The 20,435-nt window shown below is 35.0% G+C and overlaps 1 protein-coding gene across 1 annotated transcript in view; it reads right to left on the bottom strand.

Annotated features, from left to right (window-relative positions):
• LOC118743092 overlaps positions 1-20,435 on the bottom strand; it is a gene marked incomplete in the record, with an annotated part of 113,928 nt that overhangs the window by 8,075 nt on the left and 85,418 nt on the right.

The raw sequence follows: 20,435 nt of genomic DNA, 5'->3' as shown, positions 1-20,435 counted from the left end.
CGTTAAGTTCTCAAAACCTTTGTTCTCGTTTTTCTCCTCTAAGCCAATACCGGAACGCGTTTTCGGCCTCTGTTTCTAGGTGCCATAATCGCATGTGATTGGCACTAATTTAGTACTTCCTTCAAATTTTTGTTATAACTTAACATGTAAAAATAGTGTAAGAAAATATGAATACATAGTTATGTACATTCACTTATCATCTTCACATACACATATATGAATCACAGAACATTACTTCATTCGCTCTCTTACTAAAGAGGGGATTTCCTTTCACTTCTCACTTACTCGCGTTTGCGGTATATTAACATATAAATAAGTATATAGTATTTGTACATATATGTAGAATATTTACCGCCTTATATACCTAAACCATTTACTTTAGTTATAACCAACTGGAAGGCGTACTCTAATCTATTTGTTACACAGCAAGCACACATGCATTTATTTATAGCCATATGAACATACAGTGGCGGTCAAAACTGGATGAATGGTGTTTCGTTTTTAACATTTACAATGTTTTTCAATCTAAATTTATTTTTGATATTTTTTTATAAAAATATGTTTCATACTTTAACAAAAACTATATAAATCACAATTTCAAACTTTATACAGAACTTAAAAAAATTCGAAAAAATTGTATCTAAATTTCGAGCTTTTTAACCAGAATTTTCAGCAATTTTTTGGGTAAGTTTGAGGGGCTATAAAATCGCACTGATTTTTGATATTTTTTTTTGCTGACGCGTTTTACGGTTTTTTCATATAAATAGGGAAATTTAGGTAAACTGGCGTTGACTTTTTTTATTTTATTTTTCAAACCGTCTTGCGCATTTTGTGCAAAACACTGTCAATAAAAAAAATATTAAAAGTCAATGCAATTTTTAGCCACTCAAAACTTCCACTTATTTTGCATACCCAAAAAATTTTTAAAAACTAAACAAAATAAATTCATCCAACTACCAGACCTCTATTTTTATATGTTTTTTTGATCACTGAATCAAACTCCGACCTCCATTCAATCCCATCACGTCAAGGCTTTTCATAGCCTTTCATTGATTTTTCCGGGAGTGGGGTGGCAGGGTTGAAAAAACCTTGACGTGATGGGGTTGGATGGACGTCGGATTTTGATTCAGTGATCATAAAAAACATATAAAAATAATGGTCTGGTAACAGGAATAATAATATTTTTTTTGTGGAGCTGTATTTTTGACCGCAACTGTATGTGTACTAAAAATACTCGGACAAAAAACGTGTAGATACAGAAATTCTTTACGCTTGTTTTAAAAGCAAAACTTTAGTGGGTTCCTCATGGTCATTTTTTATCATTTTACGCTTAACTTAGTGTGACGATTTGTTTTGCTGCTGCTATTGCTGTTGCTTTTCAGCTTGTGTGGCTTTGAAAACGCATTGGCTCTTGTTGATTATTTCCTTTTCCACACTGTTTTATGTGTGGTCGCAACTCATACAAGATCAGTTCTTTCCTCAGTATCTTCACTGTATTTCTATTATGTTAGGAGATGCTTCTATTGTATTACATATAGTAAGCTTTGCAGTTGATGAGAATGAGTTAAAGTAGTACTTAACGCAAATTAAGGTGATGCGGCGTGATGGTGTTCTTTCTCTGTTTACTCTACAAGTGTATGGTTGTTATCTACATACATACGTAGTACATAATTGCCTGTGCGATAATAATGTTGTTATAAGCATTTCCGTTTCAAATTAAAAATTTACGCAGTGAACTTTTCTTGAAGCAAACATGGGGGAAATAATATATTTTCACTAAACAAATAAGTTCTACTACATTTCAGGACGTTTTCTGCAGATTGAGCTTAGCAAGAAAAGTTTTGTAACACTTAACATTCTTAGCAGAGGCTACCTTCTGGACATAAAGGCAAGCAACCAAAATATAAAAACTTGCAAAAACAACTAAAAGCCGATGTTCGCTTGAGAAAAGCTGTGTCATCTAGGCGCTGTTCCAGGACCAGGAATAGCCGCATTTGTTCGCGAGCGTATTCCAGTTGTGTTTGGAACAAGGGGTGTTCTCAAATGAATGGAAAAAATGCTCTTCCGGCTGCCAAGCCAAGAAAACTTCTAACATCGGTTGAATATTTTCGACCTTCTGGATACCATGGGGTAGAAGTTCGAGCGTACTATGCACACTCATCTGAATAAGTTTACGAAAAACTAAGCAGGTATTTCTCCAGTTAAGATTTTCTTCCGGAAAAGTTATACAAAAATATACCAAGTAAGAAAGTGGTATCCATAGTAGTGGCTGCAATAGTAGCAAACGACTGAAAGACGGGTAAAAAAAGAATTCGCAATCGTGAGTTCGGATGCTTTAAATTCTGCAGTTTGGGAGCGCAATTCAAAAGCGCCAGAAGACTTGCTTTTTTCTACCTATCTACTGAAAATCTTTATATATCACCTGGAACAGCAGTAGTCCCCCAGAACACAGTGATGGGTCGAACGTTATGGAATACCAATTATAGATTTCATGATGTTTCTCTAATAGTATTGGATAAACTAAATGGGATGGATGAACGTAGTCGGCTTATCTATTGTGACTATAAAAATGAAGGCAGTGTTAATGAGAGTCGAAAAAGCCAGAAACGGCCTAAATTAGTATCGAAATCCACAAAATTAACACATCACCACATTTTGTACAAGAATGTTCACAGACCTCACACACTGAAAGAAAGCCTTGGAAGTTATATTAGATAAGTTGGCTGGCCACTGTGTAACTTCGCAGAAACCTTTACGGTGGATTTCATTGCCGGATAAACTACGACTACATCAGACAGCTAATTACTGAAAACCAGGAGGAAAGTTGAAGAACTTCGCAGCCTTTTGACAAACTTGGACACCTCATTTTACCCTTTTTTGGCGCCGGCGTCCAGATTAGACATAAATCACGCATCCAGGAGACTAATCCGCAGTCTGATAGAGGACATGTTCCACTGCCTCCTCTTTCGTTCTGCGCCACATACAGTTCTTACCATTACAATTCTTATCATAGCCAGTTTAAAGGCAAGCGAAGCCAACAGACTATGTCCACCAGTAGCCTAACGTCCTCCCACTTTAGGGATAGGCGAAGCTTCGTGAACTTTATGCCATACATTCTGCACATTATTCTGGATACTTTGTAACCTTGTGTTCTGGTACAAACCTTTTGCGTCTTCCGGATCCGGATGAACAGGTCGAGCGTACTTTTGAATGTACTTTTTTGCGTTACCGAACCGAAAAGTGTATACAATTTCAGAGAAATTTTTTTCATACATTATGCCATTTATTCAAACATTACCGGCTGCTTCAGAAAAGTTTTATATTCTTGCACCACTTGCGATCATCTTTGGCACGAAAATGGCATATAATACCGTTGCTTTAATTCCGCTTGGGATTGAGTATGAAAAGTCTTCGCTATCATTGCTTCAAAGTCCCACCAGAGTATAATTTGTTATAACAAAACCCCAAGGGGAAAGCACAGAAATAAAACTTTAGACTTACATAGTGCATACATACGTAATTTATGCCATAGCCGCCAGCACTAGAACGAAAGACTCAAGCGGCGAACTCGATTTAAGTGCAATGCATAAATTAAACATAAAATATAAGATTTATAAGTTAAAGTTCTATTTTTGTAACAAAAGAAACGCGACAAAGCAAAATAAGTACACAGCTAGCAAAAAATTTATAAAAAGTGAACTTCCAAGCAACGAAAAGAATTTCACCGCGCAACAGTTCTCCAAAGTGTGCATATAAATGAGGAGACGTCAGGTCGAACGAATTGCCGTTGGCCATCAGCCAACAAAAACAACGTCCAAAGAGCTAGCAACATTGGCAACATTAATTACGTGTTCGCTTTATTAATGCGCATTGAATAAGCGTAAATTGTGCGCATACCTATACAAACATAAAAATACTTATAAAAATGTCTTCATAGTAGTTTTTTTTTGTTATCGTGCTAGCGTGTAGCACGCATTTTAGCTTGGTAGTTAGACATTTATTTATTCACTTCTCTGCATGGTGAACATTTCCTTTTATATGTATTTGTAAGCATGCAGTAAGTACATATGTGTACGTTCTCTACTAAACTTTTGCTACTTATGTGCTACTGAATAGCATATCATGTGCTCACTTATGTATGTATGTATGCGCAAATATATTGGCTAGATTTCTACGCAAAACAAAATGTTATAATTGCTTAAATCGTGTGGGAATAAACTTTCATATTAAGGATGCTTAAAAATTTAATTCTAAAAGATCTAAACGTTATAAAAATTTCTATAAAAACACGCTACAAAAACCAGCCCAAATCGAGATTTCTTCGAGTTTTTTTATTTGAAGACCGGCCTGGTCTAAAGCGAATATTATGCATGTTTATTACGGTAAGTTTTTGTAAAGTCTTTATGCAAAAATTGCTGCGCGCTACTTTGCTTGTGCCAATTTTCACTTATTTGTTCGTTATTTTTAGTGAAACCCTTACCGCCGGGCATAAAATTTTAAGAACATTTCCTTTGCTGCTATTTAAGCGGGTAATTTAGTAACATATGTATCCTAAAATATTTAAAATTTCTAGATAAAAAAGAAATTTACCCTCAAAGCCGTTTCAAAATATTTTTTCGAGAAACTTTTTCATGCCACAAAATGGTTTGGTGGTTTGTTATTGCCTGTCGGGAGGCAACCGTTATAAAAAAAAAAATTATGGATGTTGGTTGGACTCGCGAAATCGAGACTACGATTCATTTCCATTCATCAAAAGACAAAAACTTGATCAAAACTACATTGAGGAGGAACGGAGCTTAAAATCTCATATTTCGAATGACCTGGCACCCAGAGTTTACGAACATAATTTAGTCGAAACTTACATTGTCAAACAAGCTTGGGAGTAGTTAAAGGGCTGACCAATGCCTTAAGTGCAGCTTGACTGTTACTGCAGAGACGGAGTTTCTCCATTCCATTTCCATTCCACCTGGGATTGCAAATACTTCAGCCTGGAAGACTGAAGCACACTCCCCATGAGAAAAGCGAAGCTTACGCCATTATCTCCGATAAAGACCCCTGATCCTGACACAGAGTCAATTTTGGAGCCCTCAGTAACAAGTGACAGGTGTTGTAGAGAAAGCTCCAGAGGATTCCATTTGGTGACAAACCCCACGTTCAGCGATAGACCTGTTTACATTGCCAAAATGCCGCCAATGCTTGTGGAGATCTTGTGCCCCACGTGTTATTTCCGTGATAGTTTTGTATCCAGAATTATTCCTAGATCAAAATTTTAAATCCTTTAAGTATGATGGGAATGAGACCATCCAACCTTCTCCTTCTAGTGAAGAGCCCATCTCCTTTACACCAAGAGTCAATCATATTCAGTATTGTCTGCGCTTTACTGCAAACAGCCGGCAGAGATGGTCCCGGGACCATTGTCCACCTAGATATAGTTATCAGTGTGATAATAGGAGAATCAATTACCAGGCACTGGAGCAAAGGGAAAACACAACTCTCTGAAGGCAGCCCTTGTCAACTCCGCACGTGACATATTAACATATTTCTGCTTGAATGCCGATTATCCGCTTCGCCATCATTGACCGAATCCAGTTTACCAGTACAGAGTCTACTCCATGCCTTAGAGCAGAATTGCACATCCTATCGAAGGTGGCGTTGTCAAAAGCAGCTCAATTTCTACAAAAATGCCCAAGGCGGACTCTTTCCTATTGATAGCATTGCTAAGTCTGGCAACCATATTTTGCAAATCAGTCTCATTCTTACCAACATCAAGTACAAAACCGACATCAACCGGCATTTAAGGTTGTGGTATGAGGGCAAGGCGCCAACAAAAGCTCAACACCTTATTTAAGTAAAATAGGTAGTATGCCATCTGAACCGAGCTACTTTAAACTCTCAAAAGACTCAATAGCATATCTTTTGGCAACGTTTCGGTTATTTTGGAGTGAGTTAGCTAAAATTCAGAGCAGAAAAAAGCTTGGCCTTTCTGTGGTCAATGCAAAGAATAAAGAGTAGCGCTTCTAAAATGATCAGAAGATTTTCAGGTTGCCGCCCAATGACGCATGACAAAGAGCAAACGTAAATCAAAGGGATTTATAATTCCGCTCTTGGAGAGTTTCAGAGCTTACTCAATTTCAATTGTTAGGGTCTAATAGCTCTAAATGTACATCAGACAGTGGAATGCAGGTTAAGGCATCATCCGGTTAAGATGAGAAAAATCAGAGATCATACAGTTTGTGCTTGCCTCTTAAGATCCAGAATCTGAAACTTGATATCGGCTAAAGAGCTTTAATTTATAAATAAAAATTATTCTTTAAGGCACAATCGATTTAGATAGTATTATACGCCTTAAAAAAGGTAGAAGCTCGGTATAGCAACTATTTTATACACCAACAAAAAGTGTGGGTTCGCTCACCACTATACTAAACCTTCAGTAATTGCTGAGCAAACCTTATATACGCAAACAGACTTACACGACTACAACCACAAGACTGCTGAGAAATCATAAGCATAGTGTGTTTTATAGATCGCGCCAATATAACGGCAACAGCAACCATCATTTTGCTGATTACCAACAATTACTAGAGAATCAGTACGGAAGTGGCAAATCAGGCTTTACTAATGAACATTTCACAGCAAAACGGAAATGAGAAGTACCGTAGCAAAGAAAAGTAAACAAGCGCAAACGCAAGGTTATTAAAAGAGAACATATAAAGTAAATTTACTATTACCCATGCATTAATAAAGCATAGCATTTTTCTTGAACAACCATGTTTGTAAGTATGTATGTGCTTATTTATAAAAGAATATTTCTCTTAAAGCAACTGCTAACCAACTAATTGAAAGCACTGTAACAGCAGTATTAAATATGAGCAACAACAAGCACTAGCAACTTAATTATTATTTTTTTTTTAATAATTCTCATAGAAGGCGCGGAAATGCGAAACAATCACAACTGCGACACAATTGGGAAGCTAATGAAAAGCAATGAGGATGAGAATGTCAGGGTAAGAGGAAGGGACGCCTCGAGAAATAGTAAAGAAGTCAGCAACATTGTGTCTACAGTCAACTACTTACTTCTAACATGTTGTGGCCTACGTAAAAAGCCAAGCCGTAATAACCAAGTCATACTTATTTAAGCGCTTAAAGTTGACATAACGGTTTGGGTATCATTATATCATTATATGACAATTGTAAATATTTTTCATCTTCACACATTTCTGCTTACTTTATTGCTTCTTATTTCTATGATTCTCAATCATCGCGCAGCATATTTTTCTCATGAAACCTAACCTGCGTCTGCGTCTACGTTGGTTCTTAGGTGAATTTGCTAAGCAAACGTCGAAATTGCTTTAAGAATTTTTAATTCCATTTCCTCTTTGTGTAGTTATGTGATATGGCCTATTATGCCTTCTGGCCAAAGCCGAACCAAAGTTGCGTAGCCTGTCACTGCTAACTGCAACGTTTGTACATATGTATGTATGTAGCTGCAACCAGTAGCCGGCATAAATACTTATTTCTATAAATTATTACGCAGTTGCCGACACTTATTTGGTCGCCGTTTCACTACGTCTTTTTCTAGGTAAGTTCGTTTTGTTTATGCTTCTTTACATCACACCTTTTCTTGCGTCTTTACGCGTGCGTGGCTCTCACATAGGCTAATGATGACTTTAAAGTTGATTATGCTAATTAAGCGCTGATGGGCATCATGTAAATGTAAGTATTAAGCCACTCAGGTTTTGTAAAGGAGAGAGGTAGAGCTTAAGATTGTTTTTTTTTCTAAAGAATTTAAGAATCTTTGGTAAGTGGGTTCTCCTTTTATACTTATGTATTTTATATGGGGGAAAAAACCACTTTTCGCAGAAATGGTATAAAATATTTGAAAATCAATATTTTTCGATTGGAAAACTCTGTTTCCCTTCAGGAGACTTCCAATATTAATATTTAATTGTTTATTTAACCATTTTTTGATACTAAAGATTTTTGGAGGACCTATAAAATATAGTTACTATGAAAAAACGGCTGAAGGAACAATTGGGTGTTATTATGGGGATTCTCCTGAAGAGAAACAGAGTTTTCCGATAAAAAACTATTGATTTTCAAGAATTTTATACCATTACTACGAAAAGTGTTTTTTTTCTCATATAAAATACATGGAAAACTTTGAGCGCTTTAAGCGCTCCCTAAATATATTTTGATTTCAAAATAAAAAATAGAGGTATATTTGTTTTTTTTGTACAGAACAATCCTAGGGGGGAGCGGCATTAAAATTCCGACTTTACTATTTCACATGCATTTTTGGACCACCCTAATGTATAGGTGTCATTCGAAAAACTTAAAAAGGCTTCATTATTTAATTTATATTTTTGAATAGGGTTGCCACCTGTTAAGAAATTCAGAATCAATTTAATTAACAAATTAAATAAAATATTTTAACACGGGTATCAACGATAGACTTAAAAAGCTTAATTTCGAAAATATTTTTGAAGAGTGTTGCCGCCTGCTTATTAATTCAAAATCAATTTATTTTACAATTAAAATTAAATATTTTAGTATCGGTGTCAAACGAGAGGGAGCTCTAAAATATTTCCAAAGAGACAAGTGTCAAACAAAAAAGTTAAAAAAGCCTTTTCTCTAAAATGTTTTTAACGAAGGGTCTTCCTGCTTTTAAAGTCAAATTTCTTCTTCAAAATTTAACTTGGTTAATCTTCAAAATGTATGTAAGTGTCACGATTTTGCATTGATATGATATGCTGAAATGGAAAACATTTTTGGTGCGACAATCGTTAATGCTGTTTTTGATAGAGTTTTTTATGGTGATTTTAAGAAAAAATAAGTCAAATTGGCAAAAAATCGTGTTTTTTGAAATATCTGTGAAGCTTTAGCAAAGAAATAAAAAGTGATAGAACCTTCCACTTCCATCCCCGCACCTTGATCTGATGGTCAGTTAAAGTCATTGAACAATAAAAAAAAATACTGGAAATTTTTGCTATTGAATAGTAGTCGAGAGTTCTAGGCTTAATTTAAGCCTAAGTGGAAGGTTCTATATAAGATAGAAGAGATAGATTCGCGGCTGTAACGTTAAACCGGATATCATGCAGGTGGCTCCGCGGGTAGCAGCTAGTTTATAATAATTGTTGGTATAAAATATCTTCATACTTAAGGGCTGTCTACAGTTAGCGAGAAGTATTTTTCATTATTTCTATTATACGAGCATTTTTTTCTTGAGAGCTGTATACTAATTCAAGGAATTTTGATAGAATAAAATTGCTTTTCCACTTCCTGCCTGCCGACAGCCTTTATTTAAACCATTTCTCGTTCGGAGGCGGCATAAACTAACTGTAGATCTCTCCATTTGTGTGAGAACATCAAAATGTTCATCACAGCTTGGTGGAGAAGCTCGATCAAACACGAAACAAATAAAGTATCATCTACATATACATAGGTATATGAACTAGAACATTGCCCAATTAAGTTATCACAAACCCCTCCAACTTTGCAACACAAAACAAATATGCTGTCCTTTTGACCCCATCGGGTCAAGATCAATACAATTCAATGTCAAACTTAAAAAATTGCATCACTAAAAGCTAAGTCAGGGTTCCCATAGATTTCAGTGGTCGCAAATTCAGCGCTCGAAAAAACCTATATTACTTCTTATGGTCCCTTAACCACGGACTCTGTATGTTAGACCTTGAATTGACCTTGATACTGACCTGATGGGGTTAAACGAACACGAGATTTGGATACAGCGACGTCAAAAACATATGGTATTAGTCCCTTTTGCGTTGCAGGGTTAGAGGTGATTGTGGTCCTGAGTAATCGACTATATCAACGAACAATGAACAACTGTAATACGCATTAAAAGCACAGGCTAAAAACTCGTTTACCAAAGGTCGCTTTACCGCAGAATATGTGAGATGTAGAACCAAATATTCAAAATAAACAGTGAATTGAAAATATCAACAAGTGTACCGACAATATTTAATAACAATAACAAACACAACAACAACAACCACTTCAACGAAACTACATAAACCTACGATAACAACAAACTTTATCTTCTTTGCTTCAACAACTATTTTCTTCAAAGAGCAACTCTTTTAAAAGGGTAAATATTTCTCAATACATAGTACCATCGCTAGCGTTAATAAGTATGACAAATACCAGCAGCAGATGTGTATACAAATAAACAAATACTGTTAATAAATGAGAATTTTCGAACTTAGCTGAGCAGAGTGGGCACAAAAGCAAACAAAAAACATTGAAAACATATACAAATTTTACATTCTGAGCATCTTTTTGTTAAACTACACTTACGCACGTATATGCATCTTTTTTACCCTACTCACATTTTTAAAGCGCGTAGGTGTTGATTATATAGCCTTCAACCTTGATTCTTATTAGCTCAGCCATCTTTTTCGGCATTTTTCACGGTCAAACAGTTACATCGGCACATCATTGTCACCAATGGCCATACATATAAGACATCTTTATAGACTTGCACTCCATAAATGTAAACCAACATTCATATCTGACTGCATACATAACTGTACATACTAGGGTGTATCACTTTTCATACCAAAAAAAACGGTACAGCTTATTTCCTTATCGGATTTATAAAATTTATTATATTTTAAGACTTTTGCCAAAATAGTTCAGAAAAACATTAAGTTTTACGTTAGCTGAACCGATTTGGAAAAGCCTCCAAAAATCTCTGTATTTTGATTCCTTTGATACAATTTTTAAACATTTTATGCAGACCATTTAAGCTTAAACTATTCTATCATCTGAAGTGATTTTCGGGAAACCATATCGTTAGAAAATAAATTTGTTTACAAAAAATTTATGGAGGTATTTTCAAACCAGTCCAACTTACATAAAGCTTAATATTGTTCCAAATTATTTTGACGGAGTCTAAAGATATAATAGACTTTCTAATTCTCGTGGAAAAACCAAAACTTTTTTTAGTGAGGCACCCTAGTTTTCACATATTCACAAATACGTATGGGCACACAATGTACATATATGTAACACATGCTTGAACTCCACAATAAGCTGTACCAATATTGCATCATGCTGATGTCACTATAACGATACATTGTAAAGTTAAACCAGAGACTTGAAAAATGACATTACCTGGAGACAAAGTCGACAAAGTAAATATGTATAATGGAGCTAAAAACAAAATGTTCTGCGTGAAAATGTGTGCGTGATATGATGCACGAAGTAAGCTAAAGCTCTCCTTCTTGGAAGGGAAATAAAAATCGAGCTTTCCGAGTGCACAAATAGCACCGTACACATGGATTCAATGAGTAATATTTCTGTTTCAAAAATGCCATGATTTTTGTACGCAGATATGAGTCCAAGGTACAGCTTCGTTTTATAAACCCGTTTATCACAAGAACGAATTTAAACGGAACTTATTGTAATTCGCGAAGGGCAAAGCTTACATTCTGCTTTAATGTCACACAAGCATCTAAAGCCACTCGTTTGAAATTTTGTATTTCGTGTCTACTCAGTGTCCTCTTTCGTATGCGCTAATGATTTTTAGATGCATAATTTTCTAAATTTTTAAAACAATTTTGCTAAATCCCACACGGCATTATATGTACTTCAGGAAAAAACACATTAGTATGACTACTGTGCGTGGCGCGGGATGCACTTGGTTTCTCCTTTGTGATAATTACCACCTAAATTTATCACGATAACCTCCACTTAACTGATGAGACACCACAAAACGATTACTAGTCTGCGAATACGGCTCATTTCAATGCCCGAAACCTTCTAAGTGTTATTTAGTAGAGTAGTAGGTTCTAAGTATTTATTTAGTAGAAGAAGTAGTAGTAGAAAAAGTTTCTTAGATGATTCCACCTCGTTCTCTTTCAAGCAACTGCCACAGAATACAGTTTTTGCGCTTACTTCGAGCACACCAACCGGAATGTGGCCTATCAAAATCCCCAACAAAATCAAGAATTGAGACTTTGCAAGCATACGGAGCTCTTTCGACCGCGCATGTCCTAGTTTTCTCCCAGCACTTGCTGAACTGACATTAGGCTCCTCTGCCCAAGACTGAACCACAAATGGTCAAAGGTGCCCCAAATTTCCTATTCCGTGATATCTTTTCAAAGGTACTTTTCCTTGCAAAGCCTTCAGCCAGGCAATTTTGCGCAAAGTCTATGTTCCGGAACCCAAGTGTCCCTAATAAGAAAGTACTTCGGCGCAATTGAGTGGGAGGTCAGACATGCCCTGACCAGTTTCGAGTGAAAGCCGCTTGGCTGCCAGAGTACATGCTGATCTCTCTATTTGAGGTCACATTCTTGAGCAGCAAGTCCACTGCTTCTTCACCGATTTCTCTGAATGTAATAACAATTCGTGCTGCCTGTATTATCAACAGACAATATGTTCGGCCACACCAAGCGGAGTATATTTGTCCATTACATAGTTTGCTAAGTTTTTAGCCGAGTTTCTCCTTCGAATTTGTGGTGTGGTCCTGATATTTTAACACAAATGGAAGGAGTTTCGGCATATCAGAAATAAATTCGAACGTTTGCCTTTAAGATACCTCTTTTAGTAAGGAAACAAACTACTTTGTATTACTTCCTGGTAACCCTAAACTTTAATCAGTAAATGTATATAGAAACTACTTAAAATATATGATCACCCATGTAAGCTTACCAGTTCTTACAGACTACCGCATGGCAAGGCCAAATTTTACCAGTAGGTAGAAGACACTATAATAATAATATATTTTTTGCAATTTACTCTCATAAGCACATTTATGTATACTATATATGTATGTATGTATGTATGCATTCCACCGGACGCGAACATTTCAAAAAAATTAAAATGCACCACCGCACCTTAAAGATCAATCGCTTTCGATTAAAATCAAAATACATATTTACTTTTTTCCACTCGATGGCCAAAGCAAATAATTTATAGCGTCCTTCACACTTGAATGACGCGCTATTTGTGTGCGAGCCAACACAAAATTAAATATTTACACACAGCTATGCATGTTGCATTAAAAAAATTTCCGAAAGGACAGAAAAATAGAAGTACATAGGTACTGTGCAAACATGACAGTTTCGGTAAACGTCCGAAAAATCAATATAAGCGAGTATGTACATACATAATAATAACTTACAAATCTTCGAGGTGAAACCAGCGAAAGAATCACATGCAAAGCAAATAAGTGAAGCACTAAAGCAGAAAATAAAGTAAAAAAATAAAAATAACTACAAAAATTCGGCATTCTTTCCAATTTTATCGCGTGTGGAAGTAAGCGTCGAATGTCAATGCTTGCGCATTCTCATGCAGCTAATGCACATGCGCAACACAGCTCACAACGTATTACTGAGATGGATGGCGTATTTAGTTGGCAAGTGATTGGTTTTTCCTTAAATTTTTTTTTCTTTTTTTTTTTTGTGTGAATTTTTTTTTTTGGCATGCAGCTGAACGAAGTTGACAGCGGGACGCTAAAAATCCAGGAAAAATCAATTAGCCATATACTATACAAATGTATGCTTTTGCATAAGTATTATTTAGCAAAAAGTGTGCGTCTCTTGGCATGCGCTTCAAAAGGTGTCATGGCACGTCAATTGTTATTGTTGTTGCCATTTTCGATGTGGTCATTTGGGTCGCCATCGACTTAAGTATTACATCGCCTAATGCAATTGCAGGCTGTGTGTGACACACTCGACTGCTTGGCTATTGTTGATGAGCTCATCGTTAAATTTAGCGCAGAAATGAAGAGGTACAAAGATTTACTAAATAAATTAAATGTGGGTATGAGCTTACCTACTTAAGCCTTTAGCATTGCTATGTCTCTATCTATCTGAGTATATTCATATGTAAGTTGTTTATGGCTCGTGGCATGCAACAGATGAGAACTTGTATATATACGTAATTTATGTCTGTGTTGTATATAAGCTCCTCCAATTAGTTATGCCTTGCGAGACAAAAGACTTCAGTAATGAACGCGGCTCACGGTTTAAAGTTACATAAATATTTGTTGAGCAGAGTATTTAGAATTGATTTTTTAGAGTGTCATTTTGTGAAGCGAAGAAATTTGCTAGTAAAAATGGACAACCGCTTTTGTTGAACTTTGCTCACAATTTTTTAACGATCTTACAATTGAGTACACCATTCGCCTAAGTAATTATGCTTTTAGTTGAATACTGATTATATGGTTTCTAGTTATTACAAAACTATTTTGACTCGCTTTTTTAAGATTTACTGTATTATTTTTTCTGTTTTATTAAAGTTGAAATTGCTGGTTCCTTTCACCATGGGCAGTGGGCCCAAAGATATTAGAAATATTAAAAGAAAAAAACTGAGGTGGTGCCCCGTTTTCTAGGATGACATTTTTTCTCCCATAAAAAAATTGGATCACTCGAATGTACACTTGTGGTCAGCTGATTAAGCCATGTGATATTTTGACTAGTTTTTGCTATTTTTCTTTTGTTTATTTAATGTTTATATATTTTTATAAAAATTTAAAACTTTTTATTTTGAATTTTTAGAAAAATTTTGGGTATGCAGTTTTGTAGCTCATTGAATTGAATTGGTAGGTTAAAGTGCAAATTTCAAGACGCTATAATTTATATAATTTATATAATTTTTTTTTTTGCTAATGGTGCTAGGCATTTTTTCCCATTCAATAGAAGATATCGAGCATATTTTATATGGAAGAAAATACACAACACCGTCAGCCAAATAAATTATTAAAAATCAACGCGATTTACTAACGTCTTTAAATTTGCACTTTAACCTACTAAAATTGAATGAGCTAAAAAACTGCATACCCAAAAATTTTCTAAAAAGTCTCCCCTCGGCATAAAAGTCTTTTTATACAAGAAACAAACTAATAAGCGTATTAAAAAAAAAGTACATTAAAATCAAAGAGGCCGATTTGGGCAGCTGATTTTTGTTTTTATTCAGTACCTTGTACTTTTCAAAGTAACCTGCAATATGTTTTAAGGCAGCATCCGACAGCGTGTTATTATTGTTTCATTAAACAACTAAAATTTTGTAAAAAAAAAAAAAAAAAAACGCTTTTTAAATAATTTTTTTTTACGTACTTTACTAGCCTTCAGACGTAGAATCCATTTGGTTTTGTTGGATTTCCTTTACCCAAAGTATCATTACACGTTTATAACTTTTCCCTTTGAATCTACCATAATTTTGCGCTTGGGCAAAGACCGACCGTTCCGACTGAAAATGAAGAGGGGACTTGGGGTACAGGCCGTTACCGTAAACGAGTTTCGCTTCTCAGATCTTGATCGCACTTTTGGATTTCGGCCGCATTGTGCATCTGCTTAATATGGTCTCGCACTCGAAAAATAGATCCGATGTCGTTTATTTGTCTTCCTTGATCGTGTTCAGACCGACTGCAAGGAAGAGCTCAAGCTCTGTTAGAATTGTAGTTGCTGATTCCCTGACAAGAAGTTACGCCCTCATTCGCTTCATTACATTTGCGGTCTGGCATTAAAAGCGTTTCGATACCATAAGTCTCAATAATAACACAACGTTTCACTTTCAGTGTTGCCAATTTTGCCGTTTTCCGGCTTGATTCAGCTGGTTGCGATAGAAAACCGTCGGAGAAAATTCGATGTAGCCGGAAGCCGATTTGTTAACCGTTTTGCAAAAAACAAAATTGCCCAAAATTGTTCGGCCCAAAAAATTAGCCGATTTGTTCGTCCCAAAAAGTTCTGGCAACACTGTTAAAATAAAATAAAAAATAAATAAAAAACTAGAGTCAAATACTCTTTGAAATAAAAAAAAAAATCGAAAAATTTCATAAGAGATTTTTATTAATTTTACTTTGTTATTAAATGCAAGCAATTTGCTGTAGTACAACTTTAATTTACCACAATTGGATAATAGCGAAAAATAATTTCATCAGACAGCGCTCTTTCACCTGCCGTTTCGCTCGCTCAACTCTCTCTCCCTCAACCTACTACGTGCTGCTAATTTAAATTTGTTGTACCTGGATGTAATTAAGTTTTGCATGCTTACAGACATGAATTCAACGTCGATAGAGCAAAAGTTAACTTCCTTGTCAGCATCAAGTCAGCGCAAGACGTCGTTAGAGTCAATGAGTTGACGAAGCAGCTGGCGCGCATGCGAAGGTGCTGACACTTGGCTCGAAGTTCATGGCGTGCATTATTTTTTTCACTGTTCAATCTTTTGTACATTGTATGTTGTGGTTGGCGTTGTTTGTTGTTGTTGTCATTGTCGTTGTCGTTGTTTTTAGTAAACAATCTCTATTTGATAAATTTCGCATGTTTATTTTAATTACAATTTAATTGTGGTAAAGTTTTTTTAATATACTACGATTACTACAAAAATTACGGAAGATGAGCAAAACAAATACTTGCATCCAAACAGGAGGCTCCCAGCACTCGAGATGCACATCTTTGGGTTTATAGATGTTGATTTTTTTATTTTCTCTTTTATGTAAAATATACACTCACGCAGCTATGTTGTTATCAATGCGATGACACTGTCCCTCATCTCGTCGTTCTGTGACCTTTGTTGGCTTGTCAAAAAGTTCAAGTTTAATTAACGCAGTTCAAAGTCACTGACGCCAACATCGCCGCCTCTCCATTATTGCAGAATCACAAAGAACGTAATGGTAGTTAAGTATTGAATGTGAAGCACACATGTATTCGTATGTAAATATATGTAAATACATATATACATGCAATGCTCAGTAATTGGCTGTAATTATAGCATATAATTATGCAGCAGTCATTCAAATGGTCAATGACAGCTGCTGACTGTGTGTGCCCTCTAAAAAGATATGTGTGGTATGCGGTAGTTTTTATTTTTTTACTAAGAAAATTGAATGGAAAATTTGTTTAGATGCATCTTCTGCTAACACTGTTTTGAAAGTCGACATATACGAAATATGCGAATCCGTAAGTATAAATTTTCATCAGCTCCAGATTTTGAGAAAAAGTAGGTAAAATTGTTAAAAAGTCGCGTTTTTTGCAAAATATCGGAGAAGCTCTAGCAAAGAAAGAAAATGCGATAGAACCTTTCACTTAGGCTTAAAGTAAACCCAGAACTCTCGAGATACCATCCCGGCATCTTGACCTGATGGTCACTTATAGTCATTTATTGAACAATAAAAAAAATCAGTGTTTGCGGTACAATAAATGGCTATAAGTATGGTATTTATATGAATTATAGTCGAAAGTTAGTTAGTTAGTTTAATGTAAGCCTAAGTGGAAGGTTCTATCACTTTTGGTTTCTCTGCCAGAGCTTCTAAAATATTGCAAAAAACGCGATTTTTAGGCGTTTGTTTATCATCAGGAAAGGACTTTTATTTCGGACTAAAAAAATTGTTGGCCAAATTTACCTGTTAAAAAATAACTGTTATTTTCGGTCCCTGTAAGAACCCGTTTGCAGCGGTGGATGTTGTTCTCATTGGACTAGCAATTCCCATGTTGGCAAATCGTTCGTGTATACACAAATAATTCCTCTTTAGTTAATACAAATATTTCAAAAAGAAGAATTTGGATATTTTTTTGGGTTTTTTTTTTCCTTTTATACTACAACAGTTTTATTGAAGAGTTTAAGCTCCTCCAAATGCATACATATCAAATGACGATTCATTGTAAAATTAAGAAGTTGGAGTAAATTTAATTGGCAACGCTGTAAACTCATACATTGAAACAGTAATTAATGTGAGCGTTTAATCGTTAAATTTCATCTTCATTTGACCTGACTGAGAAGATACTTACATATATGTACATATGTACATTTTTTTATCTCCAATCACCTTGTAACAATTTTTCTAAAATAAAATATGCATATCTTTATAGTTTAAGCAAGAATACATATTGAAGTATGTATGTACATTAGGGTGCATCACAATCAATACAGAAAAAAAACTGTACTGCTTTTCTATCGGAATTATAAAACTTATTAAGTATATTTTAGGACTTCAGCCAAATTATCCCGGAAAAACATTGAGATGTCCGTGAGCTGGACCGATTTAAGAGTAGAGCTGGGTAATTTATGATTACGATTACATTTAATTACGTAATCCTAAAATTATTTTAATTGTAATCATAAAGGTTATCATTTCGATAATAATTGTAATCTTAAAAATTTACGATTACAGTAGTTGTAATCGCTAAATTTTAAGGATTACAATTAAAGTATTCGCAATCAAGCATGTTGAATTTATAGTAATTTTGATGCTGAAAATTCTCGTGATTACGATTACAGTAATAGTAAGCCTAAGTAGTCAAAATTTAATCGTAATCCTAAAGTGCCCAGCTCTGTTTGAAAGTACCTGCCAAAATCTAGTTTTTTTATAAATAAGTAAATGTAGTTTTCGATATTTTTTTCCAAAACATCTCCTCGGACGATAGAAAAGTTTAAGCTTAAAAGGTCTGCATAAATATGTTTAAACATTTTATCAACGGATACAAAATAATGAGAATTTTGGATGTATTTTCAAATCGGTCCAGCTCTCGTAAATTTTAATACTTTGCAGAAATTTGTTTGGTGGAAGTCTTAAAATAAAACAACCGTTTTAATTTCGATGAGAAACCACACCTTTTTTGTGAGGCACCCTAATGTCAAGCTTATACATATATGCGTAAATTTATGTATATTTGCACAAAAACAAACATGTTTATTTATACAAACAAAAACACAGCATATGTATGTATGTATATATTTGCTTCAACCATTTTCTGCTTTAGTTAATGACTTTTACTAAGAATTCATTTAAATTCATTTATGGCAAAGTGGCTTTTAAAAGATAAATTCAGTTTGAGTGGTAGCTCTTCACCAACGTTCCTTCACAACAGCGCAGCTATTTGATAGGCTACTAATAGTTTTGTCAAACGCATGACTCGTTTTCGAGTGGCTAGTACAAATTCCAAACGAAGTAGTAAGAGCTTGTGTGCATAGTTGTGCTATTGAGCGCCTTATCAAGAGAATTTAAATATACATTAGACTGGTTCAAAGCAAAAATTTACTATTTCAAAATCTCTTGTGTAATATTTTTACGACACTGAAAAGAGATGGCTGTCAAAAGGGCAGCTATTGCTCGGTTATGAAGTTAATTGCCTAAAAAAAGGAGGAATTTCAACCACTTGTGCTTCCATTTCCGACAGGGTATATTTTTTTAAATAAAGTTAAATTAAATAATAATTAATAAAATTTTTTAGCAATGTTATTGAATTTTATACCAATATTTGTTTGTTAGAAAAAAATGGAAAGTGCAGCAAAAAAGTTATAGCTGCTATTTCAGAGGTACCACATCTCCTCAACAGGCTCCTTTTTCCAGCTCAATAAGGTCAATATGTGGGTGACGTATAATTGTGATACACGCTATCTTACGCTTTACGATTCAAAAATTGGTAAATGATATTTTTTCAAATAAAATTTTAAATTTTATGATATATGGAAAATATAAGAAACGGTAATTTTTGTATGTGCTCGACTTGAATCTTGAGCAACTTGACAATTGAAAATAAAAATTGTTCCCGTGTTATTTATATGGAAACTAGAAATTCGCTATAAGCCACCTCTAAATCCTATTAATGCGGACTGCGCTTTGGCAGGCGCATTTTTCACTATCCGGCATTTTTTTTTTTGAACCAGTCTAATGTACATATGCCTGTATGAAATTTTCGAAAAAGTAATGAATAAAACTCACTTTTTAATTGCTCTCTTGCTATCGATATTTGCTCAATGTTGCGTGTCATGCGACAGAACTGGAATCTTGTTCGATCTACATATGTACATTAGTAGCAACAGGAAATTACTGATAAACGAGTGCATGCGTACGTAATTACTAAATATAACTGATTACAATCGATACACACGCAAACATCGCTACAGATCGTCCGTCGCCTGGGTAAAAGATTGTCGTAAGTGTCATACGCACGTGCTTAACATACGACAATCTTTTACCCAGGCGACGAGATGGCTCGAACGAAATTAGATAAGAGTGTGTGACACAACAATTCATAAGGTTTGTAGTGCTCTTTTCAGGTTCATTCCACGATAATTGGCACCAGATGTGATAATGATAATGCTATTTTTAAAAAATTATAATTTTCATATACTTACAGCAGGTTTCACTAGCGATTTAAATGGAAAATTATTTTTATTTTCTGTCAATTTGCATATAAAAATTAAAAAACCTCAAATAATTTTTCACTTAAATTGCTTTCGTGAAATTCGCTGTTATGCATCAAACTTTCAGGATTAGGAGCCAAAATTTGTAAACTGTTTTTACTGAAATAAACTGTCCAATGATAAAGGTGTCCTAAGAAGGCAAGAGGCAGGCTGCCTCCTACCAGGTCGAAGTTCCATCCTTAACAGGGACAAGGTACGGTGCGAGGTAGATTTCTTTGAACCATTCAGGTGCTGATGGTATAATTCCAGCACTCATTCAGATA

This window comes from Rhagoletis pomonella, unplaced genomic scaffold (assembly GCF_013731165.1).
Source record: "Rhagoletis pomonella isolate Grant_MI unplaced genomic scaffold, Rhpom_1.0 Rhpom_scaffold_00007, whole genome shotgun sequence".
NCBI lineage: Eukaryota > Metazoa > Arthropoda > Insecta > Diptera > Tephritidae > Rhagoletis > Rhagoletis pomonella.
This window is presented reverse-complemented; position numbering and strand designations above follow the sequence as displayed.